The sequence below is a fragment of the Aythya marila genome (assembly GCF_965140915.1).
Source record: "Aythya marila genome assembly, contig: HAP1_HAP1_SCAFFOLD_679, whole genome shotgun sequence".
NCBI lineage: Eukaryota > Metazoa > Chordata > Aves > Anseriformes > Anatidae > Aythya > Aythya marila.
The window spans coordinates 28,371-40,947 of record NW_028137753.1 but is presented as its reverse complement, the minus strand read 5'-3'; the positions used below and the strand labels follow the sequence as shown (position 1 = coordinate 40,947).

The window sequence follows — 12,577 nt, the reverse complement described above, 5'->3', positions numbered from 1 at the left end:
GACCGGCATGCTAGTGAATGCTGGTACTCTGTTTTTGCAGCTGATGATGAGCCTGGCAATTGACTAAGATGACGACCAGTGCCTGTGCATTTCTTGAGGCGGAGGGAATTTACCATTCAGCAACCTGAGAGCTAAGTTGGGGGGCACCTGGTATTTGCATATCTGGGGTGGCTAATGGGAGCTGGGAGCCAGAGGAGCATGGTGCCTGCTGGCTGACTAGACTTGGTTCCACGGTGAGGGTGGTTCAGGCTGGGTCACGTTCAGGCTGCTTGTGGCCGGGTCACCAGGCTAATAGAAGCAGCGGGATTATTTTGTAGCGTGAGTGCGTGCGCCAGGCAGGACAGTTTCCTTCTGTTCGTCTGTCTTGTAGTGTTGCTTCTGCAGCGTCTGTTCTGTGCTTCTCGGGTCTTGATATCCTCCTAGCTTTTGACACTGGACTGACCAGACAGGCGACTTGGTAGCGGTGCTGAAGGGCCTCAGTGCTTGATTTGTCATCGTGGCTCTGATCCGAGCACTTCTTGTCTTGCAGTCGCTGCTTGAAATGCAGTTCTGTTTCAGGTCTCGTGCATCGTATTCGGTTTGAGATCGCGTCTGTTTCCATCCTCACTCTTGAAGAAGTCATCTGGACCGCATCAGGAGCTCTTGCTTGGGAATTGATTTCCTAAGCGTCGTCTTATGGGGTTTTCAGTCCCCATCCTTCTGGTCTCTTGCCTTGAAGGCAGGCTTTTTAGGCCTCCATCATCCCAGTTCTGGCAGTTGCTTCCAGTCGCGTGTCGTGACATTTGAGTCTCTCCTTGGGTCTGGTGCAGAGCACCTGTTCTGACTTGCTGTTGCCATAGGGCTTCCCTCCGGGGGGGTCACTTTTTCTTGCGCCTTGTGTTGTGTGTTTTGTTTGTAGTGTTTGTGGCGTGGCTGTGTGTGTATGTGTTTGGTCTGGAGCTGTCCTGCCTGGCAGTTAGTGATGACAGCTAACGTGGCAGTGCATGGGTGTGCTAATACATTGTCCGGACTGTATTGGCGAAGACATCCGGTCTGCCTCTGGGCGCGTACTGACGGGCAGCTGGCACAGTCATCTCTGGAGGTTGGTAGATGTGGATTTGGCAGAGTTGAGCTGCTTGCGAGCAGCTGCTCCCATAATGCTTGAACGGTGCACTGTTGAATCATGAAAGCTTACAGATACGGGGTTTTGAAACTTTTATTTTTATATCTTTCCTGTCCCCAGTAGAGTGTGTACCTTAGTAGGAACTGCTCACAGGAAAGAGCTCCTTCTGGAACTGTCCAGCACTCGGTAGGCAGCTCGGTGACTGGCTTGATCTACTTCTGAGGTGCTGAGGTAAGGGGGCTGCTGTTTTGAAACAATAATTTGTAAATGGGGTCCCTTCTGTTGTTGAGGGATGGGTGCTAATGCTGGCAGCTGAATGATTATCTTGTGACCGTTTTCATTTGCTAAAGCTGCAACACAGTGTACAACACAGGACTTGACCACAGCTTCTTTTAGCAAGGTGAGCGATGAGCAGATCTAGCAGGTACTTTAGGGGTGCAGTTGTCACTGCAGTTACTTAACTGCACAAAGTACAGTAAAAATCCTGTTTGTATTTCAGAGGTGTGTTGTAGCTGGCCTAAGAGAGCAGATGGAAGCATCTTCCTCGAGGGCAGGTGAGGGGGCAGAGGTTAGGGAGCAGATGAGAGTAACTGTCCTATCTGTGCTGTGTCTTTGTATGCTGCTTCAGCCTATGCTTTTCTTTTTGTTTCACAGGTGTGTCGCACAGGCTGAGTGGGGCCAAGCTGCACTCTGAAGAGCAGCACGGGAAGGGCGGGCTGTTTGTGAGCTGGATTGGAGCAGAACTGCCAAGTAGCACGAGGTGACTGCGAAGGGTCTTGCTTTGCAGGTGCCATGGCAGGCTCTCCACAGAAGCGGTTGAGGATTTGAGAAGAGGTTGCAGATCATCGAGGAGCGACACGTGCAGGGAGGGCTTGAAAACGGTATGGCTGCTTTCTCTTCTGTTTATCAGGTGTCCCAGGCGACGTGGGCTGTGATGTTAGCCTTTAGGATCGGAACAAAGCAGGTGCTGATGGCGGTCTTCTTCGGTAGGCAAAGAGTTGCCCGCAGCCCTGTCCTGTGTAGCCTGGGCACGCCTCGCTGAGGATGAAGCTTGCTTTCCAGCAGTTCTGGAAACTGTGTTGAGGCTGAAATGCTGCGTCTGTGTTCGGGTTGGGGTTGCACCTTGGTGAGTGTAGGGATGGGTTTTAAGTGGGTGCAGCGGAGGGCCCGGCCCCAGTGTCCTGTAGTGTGTTTTAACACATCAGCATAGCCTTTTGGTTCTCAGATAGCCTGCTGAAGTAAGTGATTTCTCCTGCGAGTGGAATGGAATCGAATTCTTCTTTTGGCATGTAATCTATTCTGCTCCTAGATTTTTCTTTGTAAATGAAAGATTGAGGTAATTCCAGGTGGAAAAAAAAAAAGGAGTTACTTGCTTGTTTGTATTTTCCTTTCAATATTCAAAGCTGTAGCAAAAGCATGGGGATTTTTGTTTCTAGAAACACCCCAGTTCTCTTGTCTGCGCTCTGCATGCTGTTGAGCTAAGCCATACAAAGAAGTTAATAAAACCACAGCTGCTGCTCCTCCTCTTTCTGCTTTTTTGTGCTTTCCCCCTGCACTTTCCCAGGTGATTGGCTTCAGGTTCCAGGTGGGACCTAATGGTAACTGAGTTGCAGGTATGCCATGAGAGAGCTCCTTCTGCCTGGGCTGCACTTTAGGGTAAGTGCTTTGGTTTTCCTTCAGTTGTTTGGAGGGTTCTTTAGGTGGGTCAGTCTATGGACTGATGCGTTTTCAAGTAGAAACCAGTACTCCTATCTTTTTGAGGTGGCAACTGGTAGGATCTGTCATTGTAAAGCAATCTAGTAGTAGGTGCCTGTATTGCATGCAGCTCTTCCTCAGGTGAGTAGTAGTTATAGCAGTGTTACGGATAGTATGGTGATGTTACTTTGTGTGTTTGCTTTGTGTTTCTGGGTCCCTTATGATTTTTGCAGAATTACGGGGTTTTCTGCGAGTCTTTGCCTTTATGTCAAATCTTATCAAAGTCACAACCTTGGTGGCAAAGTGACGGAGCATGGTTTAGGAGAAATGTATCATTGAAGCTCCCTGTGTGAGCGTGTATCTGAAAATGGCAGCAGTGGGCATGTAAGGGGTATTCTGTTTCAGGTTTAGGGACAGTTTATTGTATTTCTGGAGCTTTTGCCTGTGTGTTTGCTGTCTGTTGAGTCTTTAGACCTTGCAGCCTTCTAGTCTTGATGTCCTTGAATTGACATATTAGAAGTATGTTTATGAGGTGTTGCTAGGTAGTTGTATTTGGGAAACAGTTGAGCATGGTTCCTTGACCGCGTAAGTGCAGTACTGCCAAGAGACTGAGCAGGGTCACCTTCTTCATCACTGAAGAATAAGTCTGTTCGGGCCCATTTCGGCGCGGCGCCGCCCGGGCCCATTTCGGCGCGGCGCCGCCCGGGCCCATTTCTCAGGTGGAGCTACTGAGCAGGTGAGATAAAGGAGCTGGGAACAGAGAGGTATTGCACAATTATATGTTGCATTAGTTGTAGTCAGCGTTGTGGAGGAGGTGGGTGTCAGAGCTAGCGTGCTAGTAAATGCTGGTTCTCTGTTTTTGCAAGCGATGATGAACCTGTTTGACGTAATTCCATTTGAAAAAGTTCCAGAGTACTTGACTGGTCGTGTTGTTCTTTCAATTTTAAAAGCTGCAGCAAAAGCATGGGGATTGTTGCTTCTAGAAACGTCTCAAGTCTCCTGTCCGCTCTCTGCATGTTGTTCAGGTAAAGCACATTTTAAAAAAACAATTAAAAAAAAAAAAAAGATAACCAGCTGCTGTTGCTCCTGCTCTGCTCCTACTTCCTTGTGCTTCGTCCCTCCTCTTTCCCAGGTGATTGGGTTTGGGTGCTGGGCGGGGCCAAATGGTATATTATCCCCAGGCATGGCATCAGAGAGCTCCTTCTGCCTGGGCTGCTCTTTGGGATAAGTGCTTTGTGTTTCCTTCAGTCAGTTGCAGGGTTCTTTAGGCAGGCTGGTGTCTATGGATTTCTAGATTTCTAAGTGGTTGGAATTCTAGATCTCTAAGAGCTTGAATTAGAGGGATATTTAGTAGAGGCTGCTGGCTCACTTTTTTTTAGGATGGCCGCATATTCTCCTGTTTTTGAGATATATTTTAATCTCTGCATGTTTAAAACCACTTGTTTTAGTCCCCTGGAGAGTTACACCAGCTTGATTACATGCTACATGTGGCTTGGCAGCGTAGATGCAGCATTACCAAGAGACTGAGCAGGGTTGTATCAGAGTCACCTTTTTCATCTGCAAAGGGTAAGTCTGTGATTACTGCTGCCGGGGTTGCTGTGTGTGCATGTCTTTTTGGCGTTTGTGGAGTTGTGTTTTTTTTTTTTTTTTTTTTTGTGTGTGTGTATGTTCTAAGTTTCTGGTTTTCTGAGGGGTAAACAGTTAGTGTGCTGAACGTGGTAGGCAGGTGGAGGTTGGGAGCTGCTCAGGACTGGTAGGTTTGGTTTCTAGGAGTATGCGGCATCCATCCTGTGCGATGCGACTGATTGTTGGGCGGGAACGTTCCAGCTTGTGTGTCCTAAGCAATGTAGCTTGTGTAGCGTATGTTGTGTGGCCCGGGCAGAATTTGCTGTGGCGCTGTGAGCGAAGAATCTGAGTTAGAGCTGTTGAGCAACTGAAGTAAAGGAACTGGGAAGAGAGAGGTATTGCAGCAGGTACGCTGTGGTTGTGAGGTGCCTCAGAGTGTGCTTTTCTCTCGTCTCTACAGGTGCTTTGTGCAGTCGTGGACAGGGAAGGGAAATCCTCGTGTCACGAAGCACTGAGGGAAGGTGAGTGTTGTCAGCCTGGTCATCCCTTATCCGAAGCGAAGGGAAGACGCTCAGGTGTTTCCCTGTGAGGGTCCGAGGTGAGGCTGTGTGGGATAGAGGAGCAGTGTGGCAGGTGGTTGCTTGCAAGCACAGTGGTCATTGTGTCCTTCTGTGTTCCCAGGTGGCGTGGGTGATGCTGGCCGCTCCTTTCAAGCTTGGACCTAATTTGCAGGTACAGAGGCAAGTGGCCTGCTGTTTTGAAAGGATAAAACTAAAGATGGGGTCCCTTTTGTTGTTGTTGAGGGATGGGTGCTACTGCTGTCAGCTGAATGTTTATCTTCTGCCTGTGTTTTTCCTTTTGTTCAGGCTGAAACGCAGTGCGCAGTGCAGGACGTCTTGACCCGAGCTGCCTCTGCAGTGACTCTGGTGCGTGGTGAGCAGAGGTAACTGTTGGTTTTGGGGCGCAGTTGTCACTGCAGTTATTTTCCTACATCCAATAGAGTAAAATTCCAGTTTGTCTTTTAGAGGTGCTATAAGTGGGTAAAGAGAACAGATGGAAGCGTGTGCCACGTGGGGTAGGCAAGCGGCTGAGGTACAGGAGGGGATGAGAGCATGTGATTTTTTTTCTGGGGATGAAATGGAATTAATTTTGTTGATGTATAATGTGTTCTGCTCCTAGATTTTTCTTTCAACGTGAAGAAAAGTTTGAGCTAATTCCAGGTAAGAAAGTTCCAGTTACTTGCTGGGTCGTATTGTCCTTTTAATATTCAAAGCTGCAGCAAAAGCATGGGGATTGTTGCTTCTAGAAACACCCCAGTTTTCTTGTTTGCACTCTGCATGCTGTTGAGCTAAAGCAGACCAAAAAAAAAAAAAAAAGGAAACACACACACACACAAAAAACAACAATAACAAAAAAAACCCACCATTGGGTGATGTGTTGTGAACGCAACGATCATTTAATCCCTTTGTTTTCCCAGGTGGTGTGGATGATACTGGTTGCAGTGTTGGAGCTTGGATTTGGAGAGGAACAGGTGAGCATAGTTGTATGTTGCATCAGCAGTAGTCAGCGTTGTGGAGAAGGTGGGCATCATGACCGGCATGCTAGTGAATGCTGGTACTCTGTTTTTGCAGCTGATGATGAGCCTGGCAATTGACTAAGATGACGACCAGTGCCTGTGCATTTCTTGAGGCGGAGGGAATTTACCATTCAGCAACCTGAGAGCTAAGTTGGGGGGCACCTGGTATTTGCATATCTGGGGTGGCTAATGGGAGCTGGGAGCCAGAGGAGCATGGTGCCTGCTGGCTGACTAGACTTGGTTCCACGGTGAGGGTGGTTCAGGCTGGGTCACGTTCAGGCTGCTTGTGGCCGGGTCACCAGGCTAATAGAAGCAGCGGGATTATTTTGTAGCGTGAGTGCGTGCGCCAGGCAGGACAGTTTCCTTCTGTTCGTCTGTCTTGTAGTGTTGCTTCTGCAGCGTCTGTTCTGTGCTTCTCGGGTCTTGATATCCTCCTAGCTTTTGACACTGGACTGACCAGACAGGCGACTTGGTAGCGGTGCTGAAGGGCCTCAGTGCTTGATTTGTCATCGTGGCTCTGATCCGAGCACTTCTTGTCTTGCAGTCGCTGCTTGAAATGCAGTTCTGTTTCAGGTCTCGTGCATCGTATTCGGTTTGAGATCGCGTCTGTTTCCATCCTCACTCTTGAAGAAGTCATCTGGACCGCATCAGGAGCTCTTGCTTGGGAATTGATTTCCTAAGCGTCGTCTTATGGGGTTTTCAGTCCCCATCCTTCTGGTCTCTTGCCTTGAAGGCAGGCTTTTTAGGCCTCCATCATCCCAGTTCTGGCAGTTGCTTCCAGTCGCGTGTCGTGACATTTGAGTCTCTCCTTGGGTCTGGTGCAGAGCACCTGTTCTGACTTGCTGTTGCCATAGGGCTTCCCTCCGGGGGGGTCACTTTTTCTTGCGCCTTGTGTTGTGTGTTTTGTTTGTAGTGTTTGTGGCGTGGCTGTGTGTGTATGTGTTTGGTCTGGAGCTGTCCTGCCTGGCAGTTAGTGATGACAGCTAACGTGGCAGTGCATGGGTGTGCTAATACATTGTCCGGACTGTATTGGCGAAGACATCCGGTCTGCCTCTGGGCGCGTACTGACGGGCAGCTGGCACAGTCATCTCTGGAGGTTGGTAGATGTGGATTTGGCAGAGTTGAGCTGCTTGCGAGCAGCTGCTCCCATAATGCTTGAACGGTGCACTGTTGAATCATGAAAGCTTACAGATACGGGGTTTTGAAACTTTTATTTTTATATCTTTCCTGTCCCCAGTAGAGTGTGTACCTTAGTAGGAACTGCTCACAGGAAAGAGCTCCTTCTGGAACTGTCCAGCACTCGGTAGGCAGCTCGGTGACTGGCTTGATCTACTTCTGAGGTGCTGAGGTAAGGGGGCTGCTGTTTTGAAACAATAATTTGTAAATGGGGTCCCTTCTGTTGTTGAGGGATGGGTGCTAATGCTGGCAGCTGAATGATTATCTTGTGACCGTTTTCATTTGCTAAAGCTGCAACACAGTGTACAACACAGGACTTGACCACAGCTTCTTTTAGCAAGGTGAGCGATGAGCAGATCTAGCAGGTACTTTAGGGGTGCAGTTGTCACTGCAGTTACTTAACTGCACAAAGTACAGTAAAAATCCTGTTTGTATTTCAGAGGTGTGTTGTAGCTGGCCTAAGAGAGCAGATGGAAGCATCTTCCTCGAGGGCAGGTGAGGGGGCAGAGGTTAGGGAGCAGATGAGAGTAACTGTCCTATCTGTGCTGTGTCTTTGTATGCTGCTTCAGCCTATGCTTTTCTTTTTGTTTCACAGGTGTGTCGCACAGGCTGAGTGGGGCCAAGCTGCACTCTGAAGAGCAGCACGGGAAGGGCGGGCTGTTTGTGAGCTGGATTGGAGCAGAACTGCCAAGTAGCACGAGGTGACTGCGAAGGGTCTTGCTTTGCAGGTGCCATGGCAGGCTCTCCACAGAAGCGGTTGAGGATTTGAGAAGAGGTTGCAGATCATCGAGGAGCGACACGTGCAGGGAGGGCTTGAAAACGGTATGGCTGCTTTCTCTTCTGTTTATCAGGTGTCCCAGGCGACGTGGGCTGTGATGTTAGTCTTTAGGATCGGAACAAAGCAGGTGCTGATGGCGGTCTTCTTCGGTAGGCAAAGAGTTGCCCGCAGCCCTGTCCTGTGTAGCCTGGGCACGCCTCGCTGAGGATGAAGCTTGCTTTCCAGCAGTTCTGGAAACTGTGTTGAGGCTGAAATGCTGCGTCTGTGTTCGGGTTGGGGTTGCACCTTGGTGAGTGTAGGGATGGGTTTTAAGTGGGTGCAGCGGAGGGCCCGGCCCCAGTGTCCTGTAGTGTGTTTTAACACATCAGCATAGCCTTTTGGTTCTCAGATAGCCTGCTGAAGTAAGTGATTTCTCCTGCGAGTGGAATGGAATCGAATTCTTCTTTTGGCATGTAATCTATTCTGCTCCTAGATTTTTCTTTGTAAATGAAAGATTGAGGTAATTCCAGGTGGAAAAAAAAAAAGGAGTTACTTGCTTGTTTGTATTTTCCTTTCAATATTCAAAGCTGTAGCAAAAGCATGGGGATTTTTGTTTCTAGAAACACCCCAGTTCTCTTGTCTGCGCTCTGCATGCTGTTGAGCTAAGCCATACAAAGAAGTTAATAAAACCACAGCTGCTGCTCCTCCTCTTTCTGCTTTTTTGTGCTTTCCCCCTGCACTTTCCCAGGTGATTGGCTTCAGGTTCCAGGTGGGACCTAATGGTAACTGAGTTGCAGGTATGCCATGAGAGAGCTCCTTCTGCCTGGGCTGCACTTTAGGGTAAGTGCTTTGGTTTTCCTTCAGTTGTTTGGAGGGTTCTTTAGGTGGGTCAGTCTATGGACTGATGCGTTTTCAAGTAGAAACCAGTACTCCTATCTTTTTGAGGTGGCAACTGGTAGGATCTGTCATTGTAAAGCAATCTAGTAGTAGGTGCCTGTATTGCATGCAGCTCTTCCTCAGGTGAGTAGTAGTTATAGCAGTGTTACGGATAGTATGGTGATGTTACTTTGTGTGTTTGCTTTGTGTTTCTGGGTCCCTTATGATTTTTGCAGAATTACGGGGTTTTCTGCGAGTCTTTGCCTTTATGTCAAATCTTATCAAAGTCACAACCTTGGTGGCAAAGTGACGGAGCATGGTTTAGGAGAAATGTATCATTGAAGCTCCCTGTGTGAGCGTGTATCTGAAAATGGCAGCAGTGGGCATGTAAGGGGTATTCTGTTTCAGGTTTAGGGACAGTTTATTGTATTTCTGGAGCTTTTGCCTGTGTGTTTGCTGTCTGTTGAGTCTTTAGACCTTGCAGCCTTCTAGTCTTGATGTCCTTGAATTGACATATTAGAAGTATGTTTATGAGGTGTTGCTAGGTAGTTGTATTTGGGAAACAGTTGAGCATGGTTCCTTGACCGCGTAAGTGCAGTACTGCCAAGAGACTGAGCAGGGTCACCTTCTTCATCACTGAAGAATAAGTCTGTTCGGGCCCATTTCGGCGCGGCGCCGCCCGGGCCCATTTCGGCGCGGCGCCGCCCGGGCCCATTTCTCAGGTGGAGCTACTGAGCAGGTGAGATAAAGGAGCTGGGAACAGAGAGGTATTGCACAATTATATGTTGCATTAGTTGTAGTCAGCGTTGTGGAGGAGGTGGGTGTCAGAGCTAGCGTGCTAGTAAATGCTGGTTCTCTGTTTTTGCAAGCGATGATGAACCTGTTTGACGTAATTCCATTTGAAAAAGTTCCAGAGTACTTGACTGGTCGTGTTGTTCTTTCAATTTTAAAAGCTGCAGCAAAAGCATGGGGATTGTTGCTTCTAGAAACGTCTCAAGTCTCCTGTCCGCTCTCTGCATGTTGTTCAGGTAAAGCACATTTTAAAAAAACAATTAAAAAAAAAAAAAAGATAACCAGCTGCTGTTGCTCCTGCTCTGCTCCTACTTCCTTGTGCTTCGTCCCTCCTCTTTCCCAGGTGATTGGGTTTGGGTGCTGGGCGGGGCCAAATGGTATATTATCCCCAGGCATGGCATCAGAGAGCTCCTTCTGCCTGGGCTGCTCTTTGGGATAAGTGCTTTGTGTTTCCTTCAGTCAGTTGCAGGGTTCTTTAGGCAGGCTGGTGTCTATGGATTTCTAGATTTCTAAGTGGTTGGAATTCTAGATCTCTAAGAGCTTGAATTAGAGGGATATTTAGTAGAGGCTGCTGGCTCACTTTTTTTTAGGATGGCCGCATATTCTCCTGTTTTTGAGATATATTTTAATCTCTGCATGTTTAAAACCACTTGTTTTAGTCCCCTGGAGAGTTACACCAGCTTGATTACATGCTACATGTGGCTTGGCAGCGTAGATGCAGCATTACCAAGAGACTGAGCAGGGTTGTATCAGAGTCACCTTTTTCATCTGCAAAGGGTAAGTCTGTGATTACTGCTGCCGGGGTTGCTGTGTGTGCATGTCTTTTTGGCGTTTGTGGAGTTGTGTTTTTTTTTTTTTTTTTTTTTGTGTGTGTGTATGTTCTAAGTTTCTGGTTTTCTGAGGGGTAAACAGTTAGTGTGCTGAACGTGGTAGGCAGGTGGAGGTTGGGAGCTGCTCAGGACTGGTAGGTTTGGTTTCTAGGAGTATGCGGCATCCATCCTGTGCGATGCGACTGATTGTTGGGCGGGAACGTTCCAGCTTGTGTGTCCTAAGCAATGTAGCTTGTGTAGCGTATGTTGTGTGGCCCGGGCAGAATTTGCTGTGGCGCTGTGAGCGAAGAATCTGAGTTAGAGCTGTTGAGCAACTGAAGTAAAGGAACTGGGAAGAGAGAGGTATTGCAGCAGGTACGCTGTGGTTGTGAGGTGCCTCAGAGTGTGCTTTTCTCTCGTCTCTACAGGTGCTTTGTGCAGTCGTGGACAGGGAAGGGAAATCCTCGTGTCACGAAGCACTGAGGGAAGGTGAGTGTTGTCAGCCTGGTCATCCCTTATCCGAAGCGAAGGGAAGACGCTCAGGTGTTTCCCTGTGAGGGTCCGAGGTGAGGCTGTGTGGGATAGAGGAGCAGTGTGGCAGGTGGTTGCTTGCAAGCACAGTGGTCATTGTGTCCTTCTGTGTTCCCAGGTGGCGTGGGTGATGCTGGCCGCTCCTTTCAAGCTTGGACCTAATTTGCAGGTACAGAGGCAAGTGGCCTGCTGTTTTGAAAGGATAAAACTAAAGATGGGGTCCCTTTTGTTGTTGTTGAGGGATGGGTGCTACTGCTGTCAGCTGAATGTTTATCTTCTGCCTGTGTTTTTCCTTTTGTTCAGGCTGAAACGCAGTGCGCAGTGCAGGACGTCTTGACCCGAGCTGCCTCTGCAGTGACTCTGGTGCGTGGTGAGCAGAGGTAACTGTTGGTTTTGGGGCGCGGTTGTCACTGCAGTTATTTTCCTACATCCAATAGAGTAAAATTCCAGTTTGTCTTTTAGAGGTGCTATAAGTGGGTAAAGAGAACAGATGGAAGCGTGTGCCACGTGGGGTAGGCAAGCGGCTGAGGTACAGGAGGGGATGAGAGCATGTGATTTTTTTTCTGGGGATGAAATGGAATTAATTTTGTTGATGTATAATGTGTTCTGCTCCTAGATTTTTCTTTCAACGTGAAGAAAAGTTTGAGCTAATTCCAGGTAAGAAAGTTCCAGTTACTTGCTGGGTCGTATTGTCCTTTTAATATTCAAAGCTGCAGCAAAAGCATGGGGATTGTTGCTTCTAGAAACACCCCAGTTTTCTTGTTTGCACTCTGCATGCTGTTGAGCTAAAGCAGACCAAAAAAAAAAAAAAAGGAAACACACACACACACAAAAAACAACAATAACAAAAAAAACCCACCATTGGGTGATGTGTTGTGAACGCAACGATCATTTAATCCCTTTGTTTTCCCAGGTGGTGTGGATGATACTGGTTGCAGTGTTGGAGCTTGGATTTGGAGAGGAACAGGTGAGCATAGTTGTATGTTGCATCAGCAGTAGTCAGCGTTGTGGAGAAGGTGGGCATCATGACCGGCATGCTAGTGAATGCTGGTACTCTGTTTTTGCAGCTGATGATGAGCCTGGCAATTGACTAAGATGACGACCAGTGCCTGTGCATTTCTTGAGGCGGAGGGAATTTACCATTCAGCAACCTGAGAGCTAAGTTGGGGGGCACCTGGTATTTGCATATCTGGGGTGGCTAATGGGAGCTGGGAGCCAGAGGAGCATGGTGCCTGCTGGCTGACTAGACTTGGTTCCACGGTGAGGGTGGTTCAGGCTGGGTCACGTTCAGGCTGCTTGTGGCCGGGTCACCAGGCTAATAGAAGCAGCGGGATTATTTTGTAGCGTGAGTGCGTGCGCCAGGCAGGACAGTTTCCTTCTGTTCGTCTGTCTTGTAGTGTTGCTTCTGCAGCGTCTGTTCTGTGCTTCTCGGGTCTTGATATCCTCCTAGCTTTTGACACTGGACTGACCAGACAGGCGACTTGGTAGCGGTGCTGAAGGGCCTCAGTGCTTGATTTGTCATCGTGGCTCTGATCCGAGCACTTCTTGTCTTGCAGTCGCTGCTTGAAATGCAGTTCTGTTTCAGGTCTCGTGCATCGTATTCGGTTTGAGATCGCGTCTGTTTCCATCCTCACTCTTGAAGAAGTCATCTGGACCGCATCAGGAGCTCTTGCTTGGGAATTGATTTCCTAAGCGTC

General features: G+C 48.4%; 2 long non-coding RNA genes across 2 annotated transcripts; both read left to right on the top strand.

The window, feature by feature from the left end:
* The first annotated feature begins 3,746 nt into the window (after positions 1–3,746).
* Positions 3,747–4,887, top strand: LOC309890587. The gene is made up of 3 exons (XR_014319432.1): positions 3,747–3,822; positions 4,246–4,363; positions 4,824–4,887. It is a non-coding gene; the product is annotated as an uncharacterized lncRNA (long non-coding RNA).
* Positions 4,888–9,700: 4,813 nt separating this feature from the next.
* LOC309890590 lies at positions 9,701–10,841 on the top strand. Its single transcript, XR_014319436.1, has 3 exons — positions 9,701–9,776; positions 10,200–10,317; positions 10,778–10,841. It is a non-coding gene; the product is annotated as an uncharacterized lncRNA (long non-coding RNA).
* Positions 10,842–12,577: the final 1,736 nt, after the last annotated feature.